This window comes from Macaca nemestrina, chromosome 2, assembly GCF_043159975.1.
Source record: "Macaca nemestrina isolate mMacNem1 chromosome 2, mMacNem.hap1, whole genome shotgun sequence".
Classification (NCBI taxonomy): domain Eukaryota; kingdom Metazoa; phylum Chordata; class Mammalia; order Primates; family Cercopithecidae; genus Macaca; species Macaca nemestrina.
The window spans coordinates 95,480,029-95,506,779 of record NC_092126.1 but is presented as its reverse complement, the minus strand read 5'-3'; the positions used below and the strand labels follow the sequence as shown (position 1 = coordinate 95,506,779).

General features: G+C 39.3%; 2 long non-coding RNA genes across 6 annotated transcripts in view; one reads left to right on the top strand and one right to left on the bottom strand.

The window, feature by feature from the left end:
- The window catches only part of LOC105480093 (uncharacterized), a 112,100-nt gene extending 91,146 nt beyond the window's left edge, over positions 1 to 20,954 (bottom strand). Inside the window, exon 1 of one of the 2 annotated variants that reach the window (XR_986283.3) lies at positions 20,811 to 20,954. This is a non-coding gene — a long non-coding RNA (uncharacterized lncRNA). Of the gene's footprint in view, positions 1 to 17,044; positions 17,143 to 20,810 lie in introns of those variants that run through there. The other variant, XR_011619933.1, reaches the window with a different exon arrangement.
- The window catches only part of LOC105480096 (uncharacterized), a 121,401-nt gene that overhangs the window by 18,276 nt on the left and 76,374 nt on the right, over positions 1 to 26,751 (top strand). For 2 of the 4 annotated variants that reach the window (XR_011619932.1, XR_011619929.1), the window contains exons 3-4: positions 17,016 to 17,107; positions 23,277 to 23,326. This is a non-coding gene — a long non-coding RNA (uncharacterized lncRNA). Of the gene's footprint in view, positions 1 to 9,224; positions 9,363 to 17,011; positions 17,108 to 23,276; positions 23,327 to 26,751 lie in introns of those variants that run through there. The other 2 variants (XR_011619930.1, XR_011619931.1) reach the window with 2 other exon arrangements.

Below are 26,751 nucleotides of genomic sequence, written 5' to 3'. Positions count from 1 at the left end.
AAATAGTTATTGAGATCTATAGGACACTGATGTCCACAAAGTTACAGTAGTGAGCAAAACATACAGGTTCCTAGTGTCAGGGAGCTTCTATTCTAGAGAAGAGAGATGAACAATAAACAAGTTTAAAAATAAACAAGGGTTTAATATCAGTCATGAGAGTTGTGATGGGGAAAGTATAAACAGTGTGATGTGGCAGAGTTTCTGGGACCATCTCTGATGCGGTGATATTTTGGCCATGTGACAAGAAACTACCTGGAGGAGAGAAGTGCCACATGAAACCCCAAGGAAAGAACAAGTTTAGTGTGTCTGAGAAGCAGAAACAAGGCCAGAATGGCAAAATCATGGCAAACCAGGTGATGGTAAATGGGTATGAGGTCCGAGATCACATAGAAAGGTTTAGGCCAAGGAAAGAAGTTTGAATTTTGTTCTAAGTGTGATGGTAATTTACTGACCAGGGAGAGAGAAAGAACACTCATGGCTCTGGAACATTAGTAACAATATTTATCAAAATGAGGAAGCTGAGAAGAAGTGCTAGTCTGATGGGGAAAAATAATTTCAGTTCGAGGAATTACTTGATGGCTCTGAAAGTGAGAAATGTGAGTTTAGGGACTGAGAAATTAGTCCCTCAAACTAAAATTCTCTTTCCTCATCAAACTAGAACTTCTTCTCCACTTCTTCATTTTGATAAATATTGTCATTTATATGTAGTCAGATTTCTAAGGAGGACAGTGAAGGGCTGCAAAAGAGAGAGAACTAAGGACAAAAGCCAAAGATAAAGCCTTAGAGAAGTGGAAATGATGGTAGAGGAAGAGTCCTCAAAGGAAATCTGTAAGGATAAGGAAGAGCTGGCTATGTTCTCAGACACAAGAATGCGGCCACCGGCAGAAGAGAGAAAATGCTGTTAGAAATGCACAGGACGGTGACTATGGTTAACAATATTACATTTTAAATTTCAAAATAACGAGAAGAGAGGATTTTGAATCTCCTCACCACAAAGAAATGATAAATGTTTGAGGAGATGACTACGTAAAATACTCTGATTTGATTTTTTTATACAATGCATACATGTATTGAAACACCACACCATACCCCACAAATATGTACAGTTATTATGTGCCAATTAAAAAAAAAGTTGTAATGGACTAGGGATCAAGGTTAGCTGGGACCAGGCAGCAGCATGTAGGCCTTAAGGAAGCATGAACTGTCAAGCTGAGGCTGCCTAATCAGAGCAGGGAATGTAGGCAGGGAGAACTTCAGCCAGTTATATTCCTAGACCCAGCCAGGCAGCCCAAAGCCCAGGTCTAGTTTGGTCATGCACCAGCACCAGGAGCTCATGCTGCCTGGCCCTCTTCAGTGAAATTGGCCCATAGGTCATCTCCCAGGAGTGAGGTTAAGTTGAAGGAAGTTAAGGGGTGGTCCCTGGAGGTTGACGAATGTTTAAAACAGCCACTGTGGCCTCCTGCAATAATTAGTCAACAAGAGATGTGTAAAATCATTTTTGAGGATCAGTGAGAGCTCAGCTGAGGTTGGAAAGCTTTGCTTTATGGTGGCCCAGTTTCCATGGTTTCCTTTCTTATGCGGTTTGGAAGAGGGAGCAGAGAAAACCAATTATTAGCTACAATAAGTCTAGCTTGATGTTAGAGGCTACTATAAGATTTTTTTCCCCTGGTGCCACAATATTATTTTAAATTTTGTAGAAAAACTGACAGATTATAGGTAAAATTAAAAATTGTTATTTATTTATTTTTTTTGAGACAGAGTCTTGCTCTGTTTCCCAGGCTGGAGTGCAGTGGCGTGATCTCAGCTCACTGCAACCTCCGCCTCCCGGGTTCAAGCGATTCTCCTTCCTCAGCCTCCTGAGGAGCCAGGATTACAGGTACCCACCACCACGCCCAGCTAATTTTTGTATTTTTAGTAGAGACGGGGTTTCGCCATGTTGGCCAGGCTGGTCTCAAATTCCTGACCTTGTGATTCGCCCACCTCGGCCTCCCAAAGTGCTGGGATTACAGGCATGAGCCACCACACCCGGCCTAAAATTTGTTATTTTTTATATTGAAAAATTATATATGATTTCAGCCTAAATTTGAAAATCTGCAATAAGTGAAACCAAGGTTCTACATTAATAAGCCTACATCAATTTATATTCAATTCTAATTTTAAAATAAATGTGAAAATGTTGGATCACTTGTTATAATGACTTGGGTTCTTATCCTAGCAAGTATGTGCACTGGAGACCAAGAATGTACAAATAAATAGTAATGGTATAACACAAATTTCAAAATTTTTGAGTGACATGTTAACAATGCGAAGTTTTCCACTGACTGATATTTTAATGTCACACCCCCAACAAACCTATAATTAAAGTTATTTTGGCATTTTCATCTCAAATCTTTGCTTTTGGGGGGTGGGCGGTGTATAATTCCACTTTTTAAATGAGCTTCCAGATACAATTTGACATAAAATACAAAATCATTCTGGCAAAAATTTCCCCTCCACCTTTCCATCGTGAAATATAGGAATATGTGGCTTGTCAGTTTAAAAAGTTATAAAGGTATTTTAAAAGGGAATTGAACCTTTTGTGTTTGTTTGTTTGGATTTGTTGACCAGAGTGTGTATGTGAGAACTAAAGTCCAGCTATTGTACAATTCACACAAACATAGAGGTCATTAGAATGTCCAACAGGCAGTTTTGGAAGAAGGGAGTAGCCCCAATTACTATGCTCCTCTCCTTTTAAGAACATTAATTAATTTATGTTTTTCTTTGAGAGAAATAATACTTGCCATGTCATCATTCCCAGGAAAAATGTTTGGGTCTATAGCTACACATTTTAAACAGCATATGAGTAAGTGGAGCAACAGTATAAAAATAGAAAACAAGCAAACATAGAGTCAAGGCAGTGGATGGAGAATCAATGATCTCTCTTTTTGTACACTGTCTCCTTTAATCTTTTAAGCACAGAAATTTCTTGTGGAATTCTGCCTTCCTTTCCTATGCATTCCTTATATACATATATCTTGTATGTATACATGTAACAGCAGGGCATGAATCTCCTGAAGAGTCATCTTCTACTTCCACTTCCTTGGGTATGGACCCTGACGTAGGAGGGAAAAAGCTTTAGATACTTTTGGAGCAAGGAGTTAGATTTCCCCCATGGAATTCAGAAAGTAAAAGGAAAGTGCTTGGGAAAAAATCTTATGCTGAGGTAGGGGGTCATAGAAAGGCCATTGAATTCTTACAGGAAGGTCATGGGGGCAGTGGGAGGAGTCATGGACCAAGGATCATTTGAAGAATGCCATCCTTTAAGGAGGTTTTAAGCACATCACTGGTAGGGAAACATCAATATGGTCTTTCTTGCCCAGACAATTGTAGGAAATGTCTCCCAAAACACTTCACAGCCCAGGCTGGGGGTGGGAGTGGGGTGAAAACTACAACAACCATCATTTATTCACATCAGATTACATACTGACTCACACATACACATTCTTCCCAAAACTCTTGGTCGTCTTATGTGGGCAAGGGCTTTATTTTCCTCAAGAGGAACATTTTTCTTATAAGTCTCTTTCCCTCCTTCTCCCCCAAACTTATGCACAATCTAAATTCCTTCGAAATAACTGAGTCTGAGTCTCAAATTTGTCCAGACGTTTTACAGCTCACTCCTCAAATTCTCTGTTGTCACCATAGCATATAACTAAGTATGACAAGGAGTGATGTCAGGTGCTACCTTTGAGTTAAATGTAGTATTACTTAGTGCTTCTTGATAAACCTTTATGGCAAATTAGAGGTTTCCCATTTCCCCAGTCGGCTGGCTATAAGATGTTGGGAGGGTGATTTTTTCTTTAACACAAGGCTCTTAAGAATTTGTAGCAATGTATTTTTAATACTGTCAATAAACAGCTTCCTCAAGACTCAGAGGGGCAATAATGGAAGCTGTTAACAAAGTGTGAAAAGCAACAGGCTAGCAAAGGTTAATCACATGGCTGCCCACTAATGACCTCTACAGCCCTCAGTTTAAACCCAACAGCACTTGTAAAGACCAATCACGTGAATAATTTCCTGTCTGAGGTAGCCTTTATGGTTAAGAATAAAAGCGGAGCTGATTGTGAATGGAAACCCCCCGGCAGGGGAGGGGGTTATTATTTTTAAGCTGATCTAAACACCTGGGTTTCCCACTGGACCCTATTAAACTTCCCCCATTATGTCTAAATATTTCAATTATTTCTGCAGCAGTTGTGAATTAGTGCATTACTAAGGTAGGCAAGAACTAAGAAAGGGGGCAGTTGACAAATGGCAAAGCCCCCCTTCCCCAAGGTGATGACAGTCAGGTAGGGAGAATCCCAGTCTTTGGGAAAGGATTTGGAGGGGTCATCCCTCCTCTGTAGCTCTCTGACCCCACCCCGCCTCAAGGAAGACCACACGTAAAGCCATTCAGACCAAGAAAATTTTTACTATTTTAAAGGCCTCCAGATGAGGAGATTCTTTAGCTTGCCCTGGTAACCCATTTCATTGTTTAACAGCCCTCGCTATCAGCCAGCAGTTTTCCCATTGGAAGAACTTAAGTAATTTCTGCTGTGGTTCAGACCCATCTTCCCTGCCTTGTCTTTGGGTGGCTGTATTTTGCTGATCTTTCCACATTTTATTATCGACTTGGTTAAACATTACTCCTCTCTCAATAAAATTGCTGAAGTCTTTGAAGATTTTATTTTCTACCTCCAACTTACAGATCTGAACATATTTAGGTGAAAAACCTTGACTAAGGCTCTCATCTTGTAACAATGACATTTTTAGGTTCATAGCAAGGACAGGGTTTAAAAGCAGTAATAGGGCTTCAACATTCTAATTTGGTACCTAGAATTTGGGTGGTCCTTTGGACAGTGGGTCAATGCATACTCAATGTTTCCTCTCTTCTCATTTGCATTATCTCATATCTTATTACAATTTTTGGTATAAATTTCTCTTTTCTGAATTATTGTATAAGACCCCATAAAGGGCAATGTGTAGCAGAGGAATAAAAACAGGATATGGATACAGCGTCAGATGTCTAAATTAAGATTTTGTCTCTATTTACTTTCTATAAGAACTTACTGTGGTTGGTAACTTAGCGTAGAAGTTACCAACCACATTAAGATTCATTTTCCTAAAAGCAATACCTGTTTCTTAGAGTTGCTGTGAAGAAGAATATAGTAACTTATATATACTGTCCAGAATGTAGTGGACATTCAGTATGTGTCAGCTCTTGTTTCTTTCTTCTTTATTAGCAACCCTGAATCCAGCGTGGTGGCTTATACTTGATTAAAGATTCACAGGAGGCATTCAAATTTAGCATATTGGAGATTATTTGGTTCCAAGCAGCAAATCCACCACTTGAACTAACTTAGGCAAGAGGGGGATTTACTCTTTCCCTTTTCCAATCAGCAGCTTGTCTCAGAGATGCCTTCAAACAGGGCTCTCTGGGGGACCATCACCAGGACACTCTTCATCTTTCTTCTCCACTCTTCTCCTAGATTCCTGACTGTATTTTCTCAGCCCCACTTCTACTTGGCTTGAAAGATGATCTTCTACTGCTCTCAGGCCCACATCTCTCAGCTTTACCCCTAGAGAGGGGGCTAATCCCCTCTGAGCTCCAGTTAGAAAACTCTGGGGGTAGGATTTGGTTTGGTCCAAATGGGTCATGAACCCATTCCCAAGCCTATCAATTGAGGTTGGGAATTGGGAGGAAGAACTGTGATTGCCACTTTCTATTGAAGTCATATGGTTGAAGTAGCGGTAGGGTCAGTTTCCTGGAAGAAGAGAAGAAGTCATACTACTGTACACCAAGCCCATCTTCCTGTTAGCACATTGTGCTCGGTAAGCCTTACTGGAAAACAACAACAGCAAACCAGAATCATGAGTAGACTCAAGGGACAACAAGATCGAATACTGACTGACTGACATTGATTTCCATTATTTGGCTTTCTCCCCGGGTCCCCAGGGCCCAGGCTTTAATTAAGTTACCTCTCCTTGGTCTACCTTCTCCAGGCTGCACCTGGTTCCAAGCTCACAGCAACCCGAGGCCTGTGATTAAAATCTACCTCTCTATCTCCTTCCCTAAAGGCCAAGCTATCTTTTGTGGGACCAAAAAGTTGACCTGATGAATTATTCTGTGTCAGTAGTAATAATATTTATGATTATAAGGCACATTCCCATGGATGATGTTAATATGCTAATGGGAAAAGGCATGTGAAAAGAAAACAGGCATTTGTGCAAGTGTTTTCTGAAAATGCTGCATCTAGCCCACCCCTGCCCACCTCAGATACACACAAACACATATAAACTTACGATGGCATGAACATCAGGATAGGTAGAAAGAGAGGGAAAGACTAATGGGAATAAATTTTCAAGAGGCCAGGGTCTTGTGGTTATATCTGGAAATCACGCTGTGTGGGAAGACAGCCACTTCATCTAGTACTATCCTCTGCTTTAGCCTTCCTGATTCTGACACTGTTTGTTCTCTTTGAAGTTCAGGATTTTGTGACATTTTATCAGGGATACAAAATCTGGCAAAATATGGAGTTAACTGAATTTTAAATATTTATTTCTAGCATCGTTTTGCTTCATTTTTATTGGTTTTATAGGGCCAGTAAAATAATTGAGTTATGAATATTTGCTTGAATTGCATAGCAGAGGCACCAGATCTGTCTGACTTGACATTACAGAGAAGAGTGGGAGAGAATGCCGGAGTGAACGCTCTATGAATCCCTGAGGATGTTGCTTTTTCTCCTGTGTCACAGCTCTTCGTATTTATGTCTCCATCACTTATCTGAAGGCTAACTTATAGCAGAATAGCATATATTCACATATCCCATTCCAAAGCATTCATTAAGTGCCTACTGTGAGGTGAGCACTGCCTTAGGCATGAATGATTCTAAGATGAGTTCTGAGATGAGTAGTACAGAGTTCCAGCATCAAGTTTCTTACAGTCTAGTAGAGGACACATGCAAGTAAAGAAATTACAAAATAGTGCCTACTAAGTACGATAGAATATTCAAACAAAAGTGGTATGGGAGAGAGACTAGTAAACTGCGCAGGGGTTGGGGAGTGAGAAAAATCTTCCAACGAGGAAGTGACATATGAATTTTATATCTGATGGGATTTCCAAGCACACTTGATGAGTCTCATTCTCCCACACTGCAGCAAAGGGTGATCTGATCCATACAGCTGTAGCTCTTCACTAATGATATGAGCCAGCATCCATTGAGAAATCTCTATTCCAGACACTGTCAGGGTGCCACATTTATGATCTCATTAAATCCTTACAACTCTTTGAGGGTGAGTGCTCTCCATTTTATAGATGAAGAACATGAAGCTTAGAGAGTGAAACTTGCGCAGGGTCATACGGTTGACAGGACGTAGTGCCAGGATTCTAACTCAGATGGGTTCGACCCTGGGGCCCAGGCTCTTGCCCAAATAGTGTACATAATCAAGAGAGGCCTCGGGTACAGCACTTGGCACTTTAGACTTTTCACAGTGCTTTCACCTGTTTTGACTCTTTTGAACCTCTCTTAAGCATCCCGGGGATGACACTGGCAGGGCATTATCATTCCATTTGAAGACAAGGAAAATGAAGCTTTAGAGCAGGGAGGTCACACAGTCACACAGTTAGTAAGAGGGAGAGCTGGGCTAGGACTCAGGCTGTTTGACTTCTAGCGTAGTGCTGCTCCCTTCACTGCAGAATGAATGGAGAGTCGGCCACATGCACAGAAGCGATTGCTATGCTCCCCACATGCTGCCCTGCCTTCTACCACCCCATGATCCCAACAAGTTTCTGTAATTGATTTTAAAAATCCATAGAAGGAGCAGGGCGCGGTGGCTCACACCTGTAATCCCAGCACTTTGGGAGGCCGAGGCATGCGGATCACCTGAGGTCAGGAGTTCGAGGCCAGCCTGACCAACATGGTGAAACTCCGTATCTACTAAAAATACGTAATTAGCCAGGCATGGTGGCTCGTGCCTCTAATCCCAGCTACTTGGAAGGCTGAGGCAGGAGAATTGCTTGAACCTGAGAGGCGGAGGTTGCAGTGAGCCGAGATTGAGCCGTTGCACTCCAGCCTGGGCAACAAGAGTGAAACTCCACCTCAAAAAAAAAAAAAAAAAAAATCCGTAGAAGATTTCTCTACACAGACATGCAGGGATGAGGGAGCGGGAAAGATGTCTTCTTTCCTGCACCCGGTAGGGATGGGAAAGACCCACCTTATATTCTTTCTCAAAAATTATTCTAAAGAAGGAAGAATGTAGGCTGTTATGTCATGAGTCTAACATGTCACTGAAGAAAATTAGATGGGTCTTAAATTTTTATTTTAAAGGAGCAATAAGAGGTGCCAACCTCTGTAGATGACACATCATGAGAACTGCTAACAGTGTATCACTGAATGTCAATAAACCACAGGTTATTATCAAATAGATTTGGGTGGTTAAAACATGGGCTGTAAATGGTACTACGATGTAGGCTGAAAGATTAGCAATCTTTCTAATCTCACCCATTAGTCAATGAGGTGAGCCTTGGTCCCACCTGCAGTGCAGTATCTTTAAGGGTTTCCATAGACAAAACTACTTTCTCCTTGTCAAGCGAGACTCCTCCAGGGTTCAAGGTCTCCCTTTTTGTATTTCACCAAAGAACTCCAAGTAAACCTTCATTAGAAACAAACAAAAACTTTCTTCATGTGATTTAAACTGTTCACAGACTTTGAATGCTTAAATCTCACTCTTTTGAAAAAATATTATCTTACTCTTTTCTTGAAAATTTAATAGATAGCACTCAAAAAATTTTGCTCTAAGGAATATATGGGGAAAAAAAGACATATATGGGAGACCCAAACTTAATTTGTCTTTTACTATGACCTCAGGTTGAAGGCTGAGTTTAGTTAGATGGATTTCACAGATAGAAAAAAATATATGAGAAAACTCTGAAGGAAATTCACCTTCTCGGAAAGGTAAACTAAAGCACAGATAAATTCACGATATCAAATATATTGCAAGTGCTCAATGGGATATGAAAAAGGCAGTATTATAGTAATATATGAGAAAATGTTATAAATTGTGAATTGTTATACATACGTCAGGAATTTGGTAGCTCCCTGCCATTCTGTCTTTTGAGGTCACCCCATGGAGAAACCTTTCTCTAACTTCCTTATCATTCTTCTCCTACCGGGTGGGCACTTCTCCATTGACATTCACATTATCGTATGCATAGCATGGTCACTAAAGTCATCACATTGCATTATGATAAGCTGTTATTATGTCTTCCCCACTGGACTGGAGGCCTGGGAATTACCCGTGTGATATCTCCATGCCTAGCGTAGCTGTGCCTGATGCAAAGCAGATACTTGGTAAGTATGTGTAGCCTTAATGATCAAACAAAGAAGTGAACTTTTGGATCTTAATTCTTAAGTGGAACTCTGTTATAGAGATTGGAAAATCTTTTCTGCTAAAGGTTTCTTTTTTGCTTTTAATTTAAATAAGGCTGGGAAGACTGCTACCTGTGCCACTTGGAATGTCATAATGTACATGAGTTTATTAATTGCTCTGGAATATTTTTACCTTAAAATTTGTCCAACTTTGTTTAATCTAGCTATACTAGAATCTGACCACAAAGTCATGTTAAGAAACACCTCGTAATATACCTGAGCAAGTGCTGCTTTAAAAGTGAAATAAAAATATAAAATGAAATAAAATATGTCACAAAGTACAATTAATGCCAGATGAGTGCCAGACTCTCCATGGCACCAATTTGAAAAGAAGAAAGATTAATATGGAATGAGCTCCAAAATCTTTCTGAAGGAAAACGGAAGCTTGAAAGATAGGTTTAATCTGGCTGGGTGGGAGGTAAGGAAGCATCATGGTTTTTCATCTTTTTTTCCTTCTACCACCTGATAAGACACACTCCAATTAACAGTAGTGCCTTACTATGCGGTGAGGGTTTTGAGTTGGGAAAGGAGTTGTGAGTAGATTAAAAATGCTCTTCACTTTCTGAAGAGCTTCCACTGTAGCTGTGCATTATTAGACATTCACCACTTTGAGGATTTTAATCATGGCAGAGGGAAAAGAACATGCTGTCTAGCTTTTCTACTTAACTTCCACAAGTTACCATGGGTGCAGGTAATTTCACTTCCATGAGTAACCAAATTGTCAGTTTTAAGGGCCTGCGAGGCTTGCAGGCTTTCAAAATGGGCATATTTTCCCTGGGACTGATGAGCATGTCCAATGTCCCTGGCTTGGGTCCCTTTTTCACTCTGTTTTTGACCAAAAGTTGTATACTTTCTAAAAAAGCATCACCTCCACCATAGCTCAAATTCCCCAGTTGCTCAAATAATTTCTTGTAAATAGGAATGTGCTGAGGCATTTTAGCTATATGCTCCCTCTCTTGAACTTGCCTCTCTTCTTGTGATTCATTTATATTTTCAGACCCCAAACAATGATTTAGTTAATTTTCATGTCTTACTAATTCCCAAATTTGGCTTTCTTGTTGTGCCAAAACAGTCTGTTTATGAATCCCAGAGATCCAGACTGAGAAAAGTGGTTATATTTGAAATAGGTTTTATTTAATCAGAGAATGGTGGCATTTGGAGTCATTTTGGGGGAGGGAGCATAGTCCTAGTGAGTTTCACAATATTCTTCCCATTCCTTCAGATTTCTGTTTGGGTTGCTGGGTAGAATAATTTTTCAATAAAAAAGGGAGAAGTGTTTTTAAGAGTCCAAAGAGAGAGCCCTACAAACATTTTCCCACTTTTCAATATGAATTATTTCCTTTTTGATATTTTCAAAGCAAGCAGAGACCAGGCCAAGCTTATTTGGAGGTCAGTCTGAAAATAGGTGAATCTGGATCTCTCTAATAACAACAAAAAAGGCCTTTTCTGGGGCACTCAAGCACATCGTTCAGAGCAGACTGTGTGTGTTATTGTTCAGCGTGGATACAAACATATATGATAGGTCACATGTGCAAAGACCAAATCATGTTTATGTAGGGAAATAACTTCTCCCTTACTGTGGAAGTAGAAATCCCTGGAAGCAAAAATTCTTGGGAACAAAAATTGTGGTTTGTACATGACCTGATCTGAGATGCGGAGCTTTTATTCTTTTTCTGGTTATTGTGTGTGTGTGTGGGGGGGGAGTGTTTTGTTTTGTTTTAGTAAACCACAGAGGGTTTTACTGTAATACTGAGAATAGTCTGTGTATGTGCATTTATTTGTGTGAATGTGGATCTAAAAAAGCCTCATTTAGACTTTTTCTCACTTCTTTGGTAAAGGCCTGGTTGAAACAACTTCCTATAGTTTTCATGGTGAGGACAGAAAACACAACTTCCAGCAAACGTCAGGGAGGAACTGCTTGAGCTCTCCAACAGCACACGCTTGCAACTCACTTTAGAATGAAGGGTAGTGTGCAAACACCTAATTTTTACAAAACTGCTTGTATTCGGAGTTACTAATTACAAACCCTCATGCTCTCCCTTCTTTTTCTGTTCAAATCTGCAAGGTTATTTAATTGAAGTCCTATTTTATGGGTGCAGATGCATGATGTGTTTGAATCATCAAACAGATTTAGTGTGTTTTGATTGTTGTGTGTGCCTCATTGCTATTCCCAGAATGTCGAGCGGAGCTTATGCTTCTCGGGAAGACTTGAAGCATGAAACAGTAAAAGAGTCCTTTCTTCTCCTCCCACCCCCTCGCCCCCCATTTTCGTTGAAACTTTGCCAATATCAGATCGCACTCTGTCTGTTGCTGCATTAAAATGAAGTCATTCCCTCCCACTTGCCCCCTTCCCTGCTGCTCTCCAGCCCCACAATTTTCTTCCTAAGTGGGGGAGACTTGCTTGCTATGGATGAACATCTTTAGTTTTATTTTCTTTCCGCCTTTCTCTCCTTTCCATTTTCCTCTCCATTTCTCCCTCCTTCTTTGCGGTGGTTTTTAGATTGGGGGTTGTGAATGGGAAAGAGAAGGGGCCTGTTTTCCTTTCGAGGTGAAAACAGCCTTGGAACCGGCAGGTGCATGGCCCCCAAGCAGCTGCTTGTGACTTGCAAGCTGAAGCGTCTTACTTCCCCCTCCAAGCCAAGAGCACTTCATATAATCCTCTCATGCAATTCACACTGTAATTGCAGAAACCCCAACTGCTAGGGCTTATATTATTATTACAATTATTATTGTTGTTTTTCACTGATAACAACATCTTCTGCAAACAGGAAACTGTCATGTTAATTAGTTTTTGTGTAAGATGAGTTGCTTCTCTGGAAGCAAGATTTTTGTTGTTGTTGTTGTTGTTGTTGTTTTTGTTTTGTTTTACTCTGAGCCCTGTCCCCTGGCCCCCTCCAGTCCTAACCCCCTTGAAGGCCACTCAGGGAGTAGCACATGTGGAACTTTTATGTGGTTCTATAGGGCCTTTTATTACCCTGTGGGCCTCATCCTCTTCTTAAGAAAGAGGCTGGTGGTTAGGTGCTGGCAAAGAAAATTATTTTCTTGAACACCAGCTTGTTTTCTCAAGGTTCTGCTTATTCCTTTGGTAATTATGAGACTAAAAGGTCCTTTTTCTTTTTTCTTTTTTTTTGTTTTACCCATGAGTGCTTTAGACTATGGAACAATCATTTCATGGTTTTGAGGAAGAAAGGGAGAGGCATAAAAATATGGGGAGATTCTATTTTTTTCATGACATTAAAAATGCTTAGATAATTAGTAAAAAATACTTTTATTCCTGAAATTAAAAAATCTGATATTTTGAGAGTCAGAAAATATCTAAACTATTACTGCCACCTGTGCTAATTTATAATTTTCATCTGCAACTTTGGCCTTTTTCATTATTTATCAAAATCCAGCTATTCATAACCACTGTCATGATTTTTATCACAGCTACATGCTACGAATACCTAAACTGTTGTTTAAATAGTATTTTCTTTATATGGACTTTGCTTTTAAATATAATCTACTTGCAAAAGAAATTAATTGCTACAAAAATATCACTTCTATCAACGGTACACAAATGCAATTTACCATAAAGACAAAGTAACTATAAAAATTAAATAAACGCAAACAATTGCTGTTACTTTGTTTCGTGTTAGAGGTGTTGTAAAGTGTAGGAAAGGTGTTTAAGATGAGCACTGAGACTCTGTTCTTACTATGATCAGAAGGACTAAAAGAGAACTGAAAAGAGAGCGACTCTCTCACTTTGTGGACCAGCGGCATTTAATGCCATGCCAGTGGACCACTGCATACCGCTCTCCTCCTGGGGCATGTCCCCGCGCATTGCAGGTCCTGCGCTTTGGGAAACGTACTCCACACAAACGTGTTGTTTGTGGCTCAGGTGGCCCGAAGTCCACCATGAATATTTGGCTCTAAAATGGCTATTTATGTTTTAAAGTTGGCTCATGATGTGTATGAACTATGTATTTCTAGTAAGAGAGAGACAAAAACAATTGCTCTTACAGGAGAACTGGGGTCTAGTCGTAGATTAGTCAAATACCGAGCAAACCAAAGTTCTCAAAGAATGTCAAGGGGAAAACGAGGAGAAACAAGTGCTAGGATCTAAATGGCCATAATAGGAACTAAAACGGGGAGTCAAAAGGGGATCAAAAGCCTGGAGAAGGTGAAATATGGTCAGAAATGGATTGAGATGGATATTCCAGAAAAAAAAGCATTTGTGATCAGAGCTGAGGTATCTGAGGTATTCATGTAGTAGCAGGTGATGTGCAAGACAGAATGGCTGGGTAAAACACTGGGTAAAATCAGAGTAGAGAAAGAAGAGCAATTCTTAGCTAATTAGTGTGAGTCATAAAACACAATGCTGAGAACTCCTCAGCTCACCTCCATATACCCACACCCGAATGCACTATAGAGGTAAAAGGATTGGTAAACCTCACAGTTTTTCTTAATCATAAATAAAACATTTTCTAAAGATTTACATCCCCAACCCTTCCACAAGCACATTATGACTTTACTTTGTAAATTTTTCCAGTCATTCTTTTTTTGTTGTTTGTTTTGTTTTTGAGACAGAGTCTGGCTCTGTCACCCAGGCTGGACTGCAGTGGAGCGATCTCTGCTCACTGCAAGCTCCGCCTCCCGGGTTCCTGCCATTCTCCTGCCTCAGCCTCCCGAGTAGCTGGGGCTACAGGCGCCCGCCACCACGCCCGGCTAGTTTTTTTTTTGTACTTTTTTAGTAGAGACGGGGTTTCACTGTGTTAGCCAGGATGGTCTCGATCTCCTGACCTCGTGATCCGCCCGTCTCGGCCTCCCAAAGTGCTGGGATTACAGGCTTGAGCCACCGCGCCTGGCCTCCAGTCATTCTTAATGGCTATATTGCCTTTATCTCCCCATGACACTCCTCCCACCATGTTCTTCAGGCTTCAGATGGAAGGCATGGCCTCGAAGATGCATAAATAAGCTAGAAAATATTTCTTCAGTAGAAATTTCAGTAGAAATTTAGTAAAATGATTTCTTTACAACATCCATGATTTTATTCTCCAGGACAATATGGCAGGATGGTGAGTGCTGATGTGTTTCTTTAGGCTTACATCTGTTCTGTGGTTGGCTGGTTAATGGCAGTTTCTAAAGTTGATGAAGCTTATTATTATTATTATTATTATTATTTTGAGATGGAGTCTTGCTCTGTCACCCAGGCTGGAGTGCAGTGGCATGATCTCAGCTCACTGCAACCTCCGCCTCCTGGGTTCAAGTGATTCTCCTGTCTCAGCCTTCCGAGTAGCTGGGATTACAGGTGCCTGCCTCCACGCCTGGCTAATTTGTGTATTTTTTAGTAGAGACAAGGTTTCGCCATGTTGGCCAGACTGGTCTTGAACTCCTGACCTCAGGTAATCCACCCGCCTTGGCCTCCCAAAGTGCTGGGACTACAGGTGTGAGCCACCATGCCCGGCCTGATGAAGCTTATTAAGGATGACTTTTATGATCAATGTGTCTGTTTTATATTGGTAAGTGAAGATGATCCTAGCATTGTTCTAAGTACTGTGACAGATAGAAAAGAAACCTACTTAGGCCGAGTGTGGTGGTTCACACCTGTAATCTCAGCACTTTGGGAGGCCGAGGTGGGTGGATCACCTGAAGTCAGGAGTTTGAGACCAGCCTGACCAACATGGTGAAACCCCAACTCTACTAAATACAAAAAATTAGCCGGGTGTGGTGGTGCGTGCCTGTAATCCCAGCTACTCGGGAGGCTGAGACAGGAGAATTGCATGAATCTGAGAGATGGAGGTTGCAATGAGCTGAAACTGAGCCATTGCACTCCCACCTGGGCAACAAGAGCGAAACTCTGTCTCAAAAAACAAACAAACAAACAAAGAAACCTACTTAACAAATATTTAGCTGAGGACTTACTATGTGAAAGACTCTGCGTTGGGGATACAAGCATGTAGTCTATTGCAATGATATTTGATAAAAACTCTGATAAGGGTAAGGACTGTAACTTCATAGAACACATGAGCAGGCCCCTAACCAAATCTAAAGTCAGGACAGGCTTCCACATAGGCTGAGAACTTAAGGCTAAAACAGGAATCAGTGAGGGGAGTCTAAAGGGAGAAGTTCAGGGAAGGAGTGGACCCCTAAAGGCCTGGAGGTGAAGGTGTGTATGGGGAGTTTCGAGAACTTTAAGTAGATCACCATAGCTGCAGATTGGGAGGTGGGTGGAGAGCAGAGACAGAAACTGAAGCTGAAGAAGGACGGGACTTGAAGGCCATGTGAAGTGGTTTAGATTTGATGCTGAGTGAAACAGAGAGCTAATAAAGGAGTTAAGAGAGCCAGACTCAAATCTGGGAAGAAAGGCTGCCCTGGAGAGGAGCGAGAGGAGGTGGAAATATAGGTGATGGCACAGAGGGGAGGGTGAAACATGATGAGCAATCTGACCAATTGAGCCTGAGGGTGCTTGCAGGGTGGGTCACACTGGGCCAGCTAGGACAGGCAATAACCTCGAAATGATCTCCAGGGACTGATGGCGAAAGTGCAGGTCATCACCATCCCAGCAGAGAGGACTGTCCTATATATAAGCTGAGCACCATGATAATGGCTTGGGGGTGAGATCATGCAGGCGAGTGGGGTAGGAAGTATGGAAGTTCTTTGGTTTTTGATCAAAGACAGTATTTTTTGAAGATTTTTGATCAGGGACAGTATTTTTTTGGACAACATTTGGCTAAGTGAGCTGAGTTACTTTCCTATTATAAATGTCCAGTATGCTTCATGATCCTGTTTTACTTTGACAGTGAGCCTTTAATGTTAAGGGGAGCATCAGTTCTCACCATGTGGTAATGGTATTAATAAAAGACAACATTAATAAGGTACTTACGTTGGAGCAAGCACTGTGCCGAGCACTTGTCATGTATTATCTCATTTTTCCTTCCCCAAACTCAATGAGGTCTTATTATTAACTGTATTTTACAGATGAGAGTACTGAGGCTTAGAGAAGGTAAATAACACCATAACTAAATGATAGATGTAGGATTTCAACCCAGGGTTGACTCCAGAGCCTAAGCTAGAAACCAAACTGCCACAGTTAAGGATGTATTGGACACTGAGTCTAAGGATTAACTGTGTACAAATTAGACATTTTTAAAATGAACAAGCACAAACAACTAAAAGTCTTTTGGTTTCTTCCTGCATCTTCCTCTTGGAATTACGCTGCAGGAAAAAGGTTTGATTAATAAGGGTTAGGAATACTTGTTTCAAATTAAACTTGGTTTTACTAAACATACAAAAGCAAAAGGAAATATAAGTAGGATTTTTTTTCCAGGTTTTGTTACTTAAACTTTTGGAGGATTAAATCTGCCAAAACAGTAAGTAGGGTTTTATTTTTACATTTCACATATGGAGGCCACGCACTTTCACAATCCTCAAATTGGAAAAGATGCACAGAGTTAATCTACCCTAATTATTTAGTAGCCATTCCTCTTACTGAAAAACAAAATGTGTCACCAGAATTATTACAACATCCAAATAGTGAAAAGAGTTTACAGATCAAATGCCTAATCTAACTCCTTTATTTTACACATGAGAAAGCTGAGGACCAAAGCAGCTACAGGACTGACCTGCCCAAAGTCACACAGTGCGTCTGCAGCCCGGCTTCGGACCAGAGTTTCTTCTGATAAGAGGCAAGCTCATTGATGGTCACACCTGCTCATCCTGGCTAACGGTATTCCCCAGTGGAATTAACACGATACATCTTCCTGGAGTATCATTTTTACTTTAAGATTTAAAAGCAAGCAAGCAAATTAAATAGTCATTTAAATCATATTTATATTAAGCCTAACATGGCCATATTGTAGAGTAAACCACAGGGATTTAATAAACAAAACAGGAAACTTCAAAGAAATACCTTTTCTTGGAAAGAAGGCAGGAGAGCAAGAAAAGGGACTGCCTCAGCCTTTATCACGTGTGTCTTGTGGTTTAAATGTATTCTCTCTCCTTTAGAGATTTTCCAGAGGGCAAGTTTTCTGTTTTTTTTGGTTTTGTTTTGTTTTTGAGACATTCTAGGATCTCTTAGAAGTGTGATAGACAATAGTGAACTATCAATTAATAACATTGTTCATGATTATGCTGTTAAATAACTTGGTGAGATGTCAGAAACATGCCTTGCATTTTCCATTAATGTATAATTTAAAATCGTCTAAATACATGTTAACAGATCCTTTAATACAATATATTTTAATTTTTTATCTTAGAAAATTTTTTGAGCTAATTTTAATAGGTAATGTACTTGATTAGAAGTGTGTCACACGAATGAATGTATTTTGCATTCATTCAAGGTTATCTTTAAAATGATATGAGTAATCTGTTTTATGCCCACAAGTACTATGAAGGCTAACACTTCATTCTTAACTCATCTAGTTGTCATTAGGTACAGCAGCTGATACAATCTTCCATTAGGCAGTCTCAGAACTGTGGGTGGTCTTGGAAACTATACCATATGAACTATAATACACAATAGAGCAAATTGGGTTTTTTTTTTTCAGCTTTAATTCTGAATCATGTAGCTCCTGTTGGTTGAAATTGAGCAAAATAACAAAAAGGATTTTATTCTAGCACCAACCTATACTGATGTGTTAGAGCAGAATTCCTTATATACTCTTTGTTACTTAAAGGATTTAAATTTGCCGCAGTTATTTATTTTTTTTTTCAATTTAAGTTGTTTATTTACCTAGCTAAAGGACCTGAATTAGCAGTGCTAACAAACAGGGGGCACAGTTGACTGTTCACATTTTTAAAAAGCTAAATGCTCATAAAACAAGATATTGAAGAGAAAAAATAATGCATTTTAACTTTACTTTTGATTGAACTAGCACTGAGTACATTTCAGTGGGACATTTTGGAAGTAAACCACGCAATTCACATCAATACCAAATTGGCTGTGCTCACCGTGGTGTTATTATAAAGGGAGTTAACTCATTATGTCTGGAAACTCGATGTCACTTTAAAGCTCTGAAACTTCAGTGTTATGTGTTTTTTCAAATTTCTTTATAAAAATACCTTTAAGTGCCTTAGATGTAATAACCACTCAGTAAGTAGCTATTGATTTAATTTCCACCAGAAACATACTGCATTGGAAGTCAGAATAGAAGTAAAATGCAAAGCAAATTATCAACTTGGTATTTACTAGGTGGGTATGGAAGCAAGTGATATGTATGGTTTTGGCAACTCAAGAAAGATGTATCTGCTCACAGAATTCTACACAAGTAATCATTTGCTAATCTCAAGAGAAATATTCTTTAAAAAACTAATCTTTTTGTGTATGCTCATAAAGATTAAAAAATCTTTCAAAACATCATTGATATGACAAGCAAACTATCTTTCATTTGTGTAAATGAGCTACAAATATATGCTTTTACAATTAAAAAAATATTTAAATGAGAAATCACAAAGAAGTTTAGACTGAAACAGTGCTACTTTTTTTTTTTTTTTTTTTTTTTTTCCTGGCATAGATGATCGCGTAGTCTTTTTCACTGTAGTCTGGAGTCCTTATAAAGAAATCACACACAAGCTATTCTCTGGGCAGAAGCATTTTAGCTTCCAACTTTAATTTCATTTTTTGTTCAATGGGCAGATGGTTTAAAAAGTTTTCTCTCGCATCTTATTTTTTTTCTTAAAATCCTTCAAATCTGAAAAGGATAGAATTATAGCACTCTTCATTTTGTACCTTCCATCCTACCTGCTAAGTTGGTTTTGTTTTTTAATAACCTAGGCCTAAGTATTAAAAATTCAGTTGCTCTCCTTCCTCTCTCTCTCTCTCTCTCTCTCTGTCTGTCCCTCTCTTCTTCCTTTCTTCCTTCCTCCTTCTCCAAGTCCCTCTTGTCCTCCCCACTCCCCCCTTGTCCCCTTCAGAAGCCCCTGGGATGACACTGTTCATTGATGCATCTCCCTCATTAGCATTGCTGCAGCTTGGCTCAGTGGTTTCAGAGGCAATCCGTCATGAGAAAACTGAAGAATGTGCCCCATTTGCATGATTCTGTGCCAGAATGCAACTTTTTCTCAGCTGTTCTTTGTGTAATTTCCCCTTGAGCGTTCAACTTTCCCATGAAGTCCTAGAAATCATATTATGGATTTCCAACCCAATTGAAATGCTCTACAGATTAGTTTTACATACTTGCCTCCTTCCCCCCGAAACTTCATAGTTCTTCATAAACAGAGCAAATTAGTACATAAAAAACAAGTTTAGCCTTTTATTGTTTGAAATGTAGGGCACATTAAATGAATAATTTTGCTTTGAAAATGCAGGGGTACATATTATATGTGCAAATATATATTTATTACACATGTCCAAATGAGGTCACAACACTACGAAATACTTAGGCAATTTCTGCTTTCTAGTCACTTAGTACCACTTGCAAACCACATTTTGTAACCCACCACGGAACTCAGAGCAAAACATAGCAAAAAGCTGGATAAAATGCTCACTATTTCTTTAATAAAGAGAGCTTCCCATGTAAGTCAAGATCTGTTTTGCAGTTCTTGGGTGAAAACATTTTAATAAAAGAATGAATTCATAGCTAACTAGTTGCTAATTAAATAAGTATTCTCACAGCATTTTTTCTAGATGGAAAACGATAACTAAAACAACTGTGAGATATGCAACCAGTTACCAGGATTTCCATTTTCCAGAAATGAAGATAAATATAATATGGTATATACACACAACACTACATTCCAGAAGAGAAAACATTCCATTAAAGAATGCTTATCACATTACATTTGAATTAACAAGAAGAACTCAACTTATTTACACACACACACACACTCCATACCCCTTTTCAATGACATGTTATTCTTCTCAGTATTATTATATAGAAATCGATAGAATCATTTTATTCCCTTTTGACTTTTGGGTGCAGTTAGTAGTAAGAATAAACCATTTCTTCTTCTTATTCCCATTCTAAAAACTGTAGAATAAATTACTTAAAAATTACTTTTTGACCATTGGTTGGAAAGTAATCATAAAATAGTGAAGATATTCTAAAAGTGTTTTAGTTATAACTACTTAAAATTTTAAATGACTTCATAATCTTTGGGAAGGAGAAGATGAATTTAGAATGAGAAGGCTGAAAATATCAAACTTAAAACCTAGTGAGTATCAAACAGAATTAAAATAACTTAAAGATAATTCCCTGTACTAACAGAAAAAAATAAAGCTCTTAAAATACAAAAATTTGGTCGTTGAAGAACCGCTCACACGGTGATTAGAATTAGGTTGCAGAAGATTTCATTAATTATAGGTGACTGATTTTCCCTGGGCAGACAGCTCAGGTCTCCCGGCCCCCTCCGTCCGCCCCCTCCCCAGCTCATCTCAAACTGTTGTCTAACCTTTCCCTTAATCCATCTCATCTTGAGCTGATGGGAACTGCTTTCATTCTACCTTTTGTGGAGGTAATGAAACAATCTTCTTATTCACTTGGTTCCTCTGAGCCGGTGACATGCAACAACAACAAAAAAAACCGAGCGTCCTGATTAATGGCTGCTAATTAGCAATGTTAATGACCAGGTGTCCCAGAGTACGGCCAGCTCCTCTCAGCATGGAGTGATCGCTCAATGAGGGCCCTGCAAATCCATTCCCAGTGACCCTTCCCCTCAGCTGCCAGTAATGAAGCCCGCTTGCTCGTTACTCCCGGGAGAGGCGCAGGAGGAGACCTGGGCCTGGGACCCAAACCCTTGCCTGGGGTCTAGTGGGTCTTCCATTAATTAAGGTTAGCATTTCTGGCCCCCCAAAAGCTCAAAGGTAGAGGAGTGAAGAACAGGGAGATGTACTCAAACCCTCTTTTGTCCAGAGGAGATTCTTTTCTAAATGGAGCCAGTAATTAATTTTAACCATTTACACGTATATCTGTAATTTTGACTATGTGCTAGCTATACATATCATCTTCTCAATCAGATTCTTTTATTTTCCAGAGATGATTCACATGGGTGAAGCAAATCTCCTATTAGCTTTCAAATACAACTTTTTTTCTGTGGGGTTTGCATGCCTTTTTTTTTTTTTTTTTTTTTTTAACCATTCAGCACAGATTACCTAATGGCAGCAGAAACTCAGTGCGCCTAGAGGCGTGCTTAAAAAAATAATAGTAATTGTTGAAAATATTTTTTCTAGTTAGAAGGTAGGTTAAGCATGTAAGTGCTCTTATCTCTCATACTGGAGTAAGGGAATTATGATAACTTTTAAAACAAAACAAACAAAAATAAGCTTTTCACAGAGCTTTATAGAGAATCAGCTCTATAAAGACCTGAAGAATTATTTTACTAATTAGGGTTGGTTCCTTTTTGGAATGCTGACCAGAAAATTGAAAAGTGACAGGACTGAAGTCATTGTAGACAACTAACCATTAATTGTATTTGCCAATTTGTGACAGGCTGATTCTGTCTGAGTTTGCACAATCATTTACTTTCCCCTCACTGGAGAATGGCCTTGTATTTCCTCCAAGCAAAGGGAGTGGGGATTCGGTTTGGAAGAAACAAACTAAAATGGAAGAAAGTATGCTATACCATTGTTTTTGTTTTAGCACACTCTTTCTTTTTAATATATATGTCTCAGGTTGGGATAACACCTTGGCTGATTTAGAAATACTATATATATATTCACACACACACACACACATATATATATACATGTTCAGTGTTTTACCTGTTGTCTGTTTATCCTCCGTGCCTACCTCCATTGTTGTCTTCTCTTAAACTACAAGCTGCAAAGCATAGAAGCCATGTTTCTTTGACTCAATGTGGATAATGGACTGTAGAGAGATGCTTAAACAGGTTTTTCAATTGATTGATTAATACAACGATTGATGGATGGATAGAGGAAAGGGTGATACATATATATGTGTGGGTGTATATATATATAAACACATACATATCTTACTTGCTGAAAGGTCATATGTTTGATATCATTGTGTTAAGTTTCTGTTAATGACGTTTTTGATACATGTATAATTTATTTTGGTAGATTAAGTGTTATTGTAAAAATTACCAACTATTCATAGGTGATGAAATATCACCATAACTGCACTTAATAGCAGGGCTTGAAAAGTTGTGGTTACTACTTTGCTCTGGGCTAATAGGTCCAAGTAAAATTTGACAAGAAAAACTTCAGAGCTTTACTTCCAAGTGTGGACAGGTCAAGCAATATCACCTCCTAAACCACAGAGGAGGAAGAGGCTGCCTAGATAGGCGTCTGGCTCCTCTTTCATTGGAGCCCACCTTCTGTTGCACTAATATTTGATGTAGATTTCTGGGGAGAGGGATACAATTTTTCTCCTTATAATTAAATAATTTAGTACATTTTCTTTGCAGGAAATTTAGAAAACATTTGAAAAGCATATGCATACATGTTCACATGTATTCACAAATGCACACACAGCACCCACAATCCTAAACAGAACTATATCCATCGCCAACATGTTGTCATATATTCTAGCTATCTTTTTTTGTGCATAGAGATGCTTTTTCTTTTAACTGAAATTGTATCATACTGCAGATAATATTTTATAAATTACTTTATAAAGTTAACAATCTGACCATAACTTGTCGTGAAATGTTCTTCTACAATAGCATATTATGGCAGCCTCTACTAAGAGCCATGCGTCTCCATTGACCATGAATGGTTAATGACGATTTCTAGAGTGACTACAGAGCCACATTACTGTGATGGCCCCAGTGCTAAAGGGAAGGGCACAGGCTCCATCCTGGCCAGTTCCTCCCTACCCAGTGGACTGAGAGTTTGTTGAGGATTGAGTCATATCCCTCCATTAGCTTAAATCCTGCTTCTTTCTCTTCTTTCTACAGTCTACAGACCAGTGCCAAGGAGCCAAAGAGAAGAGATCAGAATAACCAAGGTATGCTGTGTCAAATTAATTAACTTTTAGCAAACCAAGGGCCAAACAATGTGACTGTAAGCTTCATGACAGCAGGGAGTTTGTATATCTTTTCACCTGTGGATCGGCAGTACCTAGCACCATACCTGGCACATTGTAGATTATATATATTTGTGGAATGAATGAATGAATGAATGAATGAATGAATGAACAATTAAAAAATGCATTTGACTGTTTTCTAGTTTGCATTTTCTTAAGTGGCAGAGAGAGTAATGGACTTTTAGTCAGTGCCCTTGGAATGCCCACAGGGATGTATCTCCAGAAGGAACTCATTCATTTGTATGTTGCATTGGAAGTAACACATATGAGCAGATACATGGTTTTATACTTCTAGCCGGAATTCATGAAAACCCTGAGATCTATCTGTCTTCTGCTCCTATGTGTCTAGTCCTGCCTGCTCCTTAATTTGGTCAAAAGAGAAAACAAACAAACAAACAAACAAAAAAACGTTTTGAGTCCCAAGGTCCTTAATTTGAACTTGCAATTAACTTGCATTATAAATTAAATCTGGCAACTTAAAGAATTAAATATTTTACTTATCTCTTTTTTTCCTTTTTAAAAATAGGTTTATGAAGCCTATATAAAAACCTATGAAACCTACACAGTCTGTGGGTGGAATGTGTACTGCTCTAGGAAATGAATAAATACGTTGTCAATGGGAGGGGAATCAGTTGCACTTAATGTGACTCAAAGTTCGGAAGTGTGGGGTTAAAAAATGTAGGGTTCACTGGATTTTTTTCTTTCTTTTTCAATTTAAAAACTCTAAGTTACCCTGGGAAAACTGACCAAGAAATAATAGAAAATAACCACTTTGCTTCAAAAGATGTCTTGCAGCAATTAGCCAAAGAAAAAGCCGCATCCTCTGCAAGACATCCTCCTCTATTGTGTGCAGTAGGGATGGCTGTTCCTTGACCCCTCTCACTCACCTACCTCTGGCGCTTTGTTCAGGGGGCAGAGGCAAAGCGAGACCCTTTTGGTAAATTTAGCCTGTTGGAATAGCAAATGGAGAATGCTATAATGCATTCACCCTTTCCTCTATCCATCCATCAATCGTTGTATTAATCAATCAATTGAAAAGCCTGTTTAAGCATCTCTCTATAGCCTATTATCCACATTGAGTCAAAGAAACATGGCTTCTATGCTTTGCAGCTTGTAGTTTAAGAGAAGACAACAATGGAGGTAGGCACGGAGGATAAATAGACAACAGGTAAAACACTGAACAAGTATGTGAAATGAAAAGAATGATAATATTAACATTGTCAATCAATTAACAGGTATTTATGGTGTGGTAATTACATGCTCAGCACTGGGTTTGGGTGATATCCAAGTTAAATAGCTAAAAATCGGAAGAACTTTTTTTTTTTAAATTAATTACAGTTTTAAGTTGAGAAACTAAAGAAGTTTACTTTCCATTCTGGATAAAGCTTTGCGGAGGCAGTAGGATGGGAATGAAAGGAGGATGTGTGTTTCCACTTTGGTACTTGTTGAAAAGAATAAAATAGCTATGATGGGAGAGTGAATAAGTGATGGTTGAGACACTTGGATAACTTTAAAATCACAAAAGTGCAGACTTGGAATGGGCCTGAAATATCGTTTTTTCAACCCTTCCCACTGTATGGTTAATTCCATCTAAAAATTGAGGCAAATTCAGAGGTTGTTTTGAATAAGATGTTGGCCAAGTCAGCATGAGAGGAGCCTGTCAAGGGACACAGAAGGAGGCACAGGAAGTGAGGCCTTCCTTGGATGTAATCATGACCAAGAAGAGGCCTCCAAAGCTGCTCAAAAGGGTCCTGTTCCTTATGTGTAGTCCATTTAAGAAGGCTCTAGAGGAGAATAGAGTTGGTGTAATCAAAACCGATAGTGAGGTGATCTCTTCAGTAACAACAATAAGAGGCTGGAGTTTGGTGAAGAAATTGTATTAATCCAGGCAAACAGTGCCCCAAACCTGTATTTTGGATGTTTTACTCCTCTAATTTATGCATCAGGGAAAAACAAAATCCTTATTACCTGCTTAGGACTACTAAATTCCAAATCTTAATCAAAGTTCGCTGACATTGATATCCCAGCTTAATGCATAATTAACCCATTTTTGAAATGTGGATAAAAGGTAAAGTTTGGACATTTTGGGCTAAATGTTTGGACATTTGGACAGATTGGGCTAGCTGTGGAAACTAAACTGAATGATCATAATATCATTTCAAAATATCTAAAGAGTGAAGAAATCAAATCTTTGTTGACTATCAACCCATAGTAGTTATTGTGCTAAGCACTCCAACGTTGCCTAATTAATCCTTATAATCCTCAAAATAAAGTAGTATTATCCACATATTACAGACCCAGAGGCTTAAAAAGTCAAGTAACTGGACCCAAATCCCAGATAAAGTCACTGAGTGATAAGGAGTGGGTCTTTATGACAGCAAGCCACTGCTGTGCCACAGCACCATGCTGTCTCACATAATTTGGACATGTTTTTTTCCTTTAGGGATAGATTATCTCAGAGTTGGGTGAAATCAATATTTCTCACCCATGCTGTCCCCCAACCCCCAATTCACTGGGCATACAGGTTATAATGGTTGTGTGGATGTATAGTTCTTCCTATTTTTGGTACAATCATGATATATTATTCTGATATAGTTGTGGATATCCAGAAACTCTTTATTTTCAGGATCTGGTAAGAATCCAAGTTGGCTAAAACTTTTAAAGTATCAAAAAGAAGTAAAAGGTTTTCTCACCAGAGAGGATATAACTCCAGAAAAGGACTGAGGCTGCTGATAAAGTATCTTAGACTCCCTGAAATCTGCCCTTCTGAAATTAAGTTCCAATTTTAGGAGTGCTAATGCCTCCATCTGTACTCCTACAGTTTTTCACAGTAGACCTGGGATTGTGATTTACTGCTCAGATTTGTCCTGAGGTTGTGTCTCCCAGACCCCTATGACCACATCCTTGAAGACGTTGGAAGAGACTGCACTTCTCTTTCCACGATACATGAATATTTCTTCTACCACCTTTAAAAAACGTAATTGCAAGGGGTTTTCAATGTAAAGAGAATCTCCTGGAAGCCCCAACTATTTGAGATTGGTTCCATATAATGAAGATATTGATGCCAGATCACAAGGTGATTGGAACAAAGGCTCCAATGATTGCTTTTTGATGAGCAAGCAATAAGAGGCTGCTGGATCACAGTGCACCATCTGGGGGAGCTTGTATATATGAGCTCTCCATGACCACGGCTGCTGGGGACCCCACATGCAGCTCTAGCAGTGTGAGAGTGTCCTGAGGATTCTCTTAGTTTCTTGCCATTTGAGAGATGCTCAGACATTTTCAGGGGTCTCTAACAAAAAGCAGCATCACATTTCCACTCAAGACTGAAAGTTACAGTGGAGCAA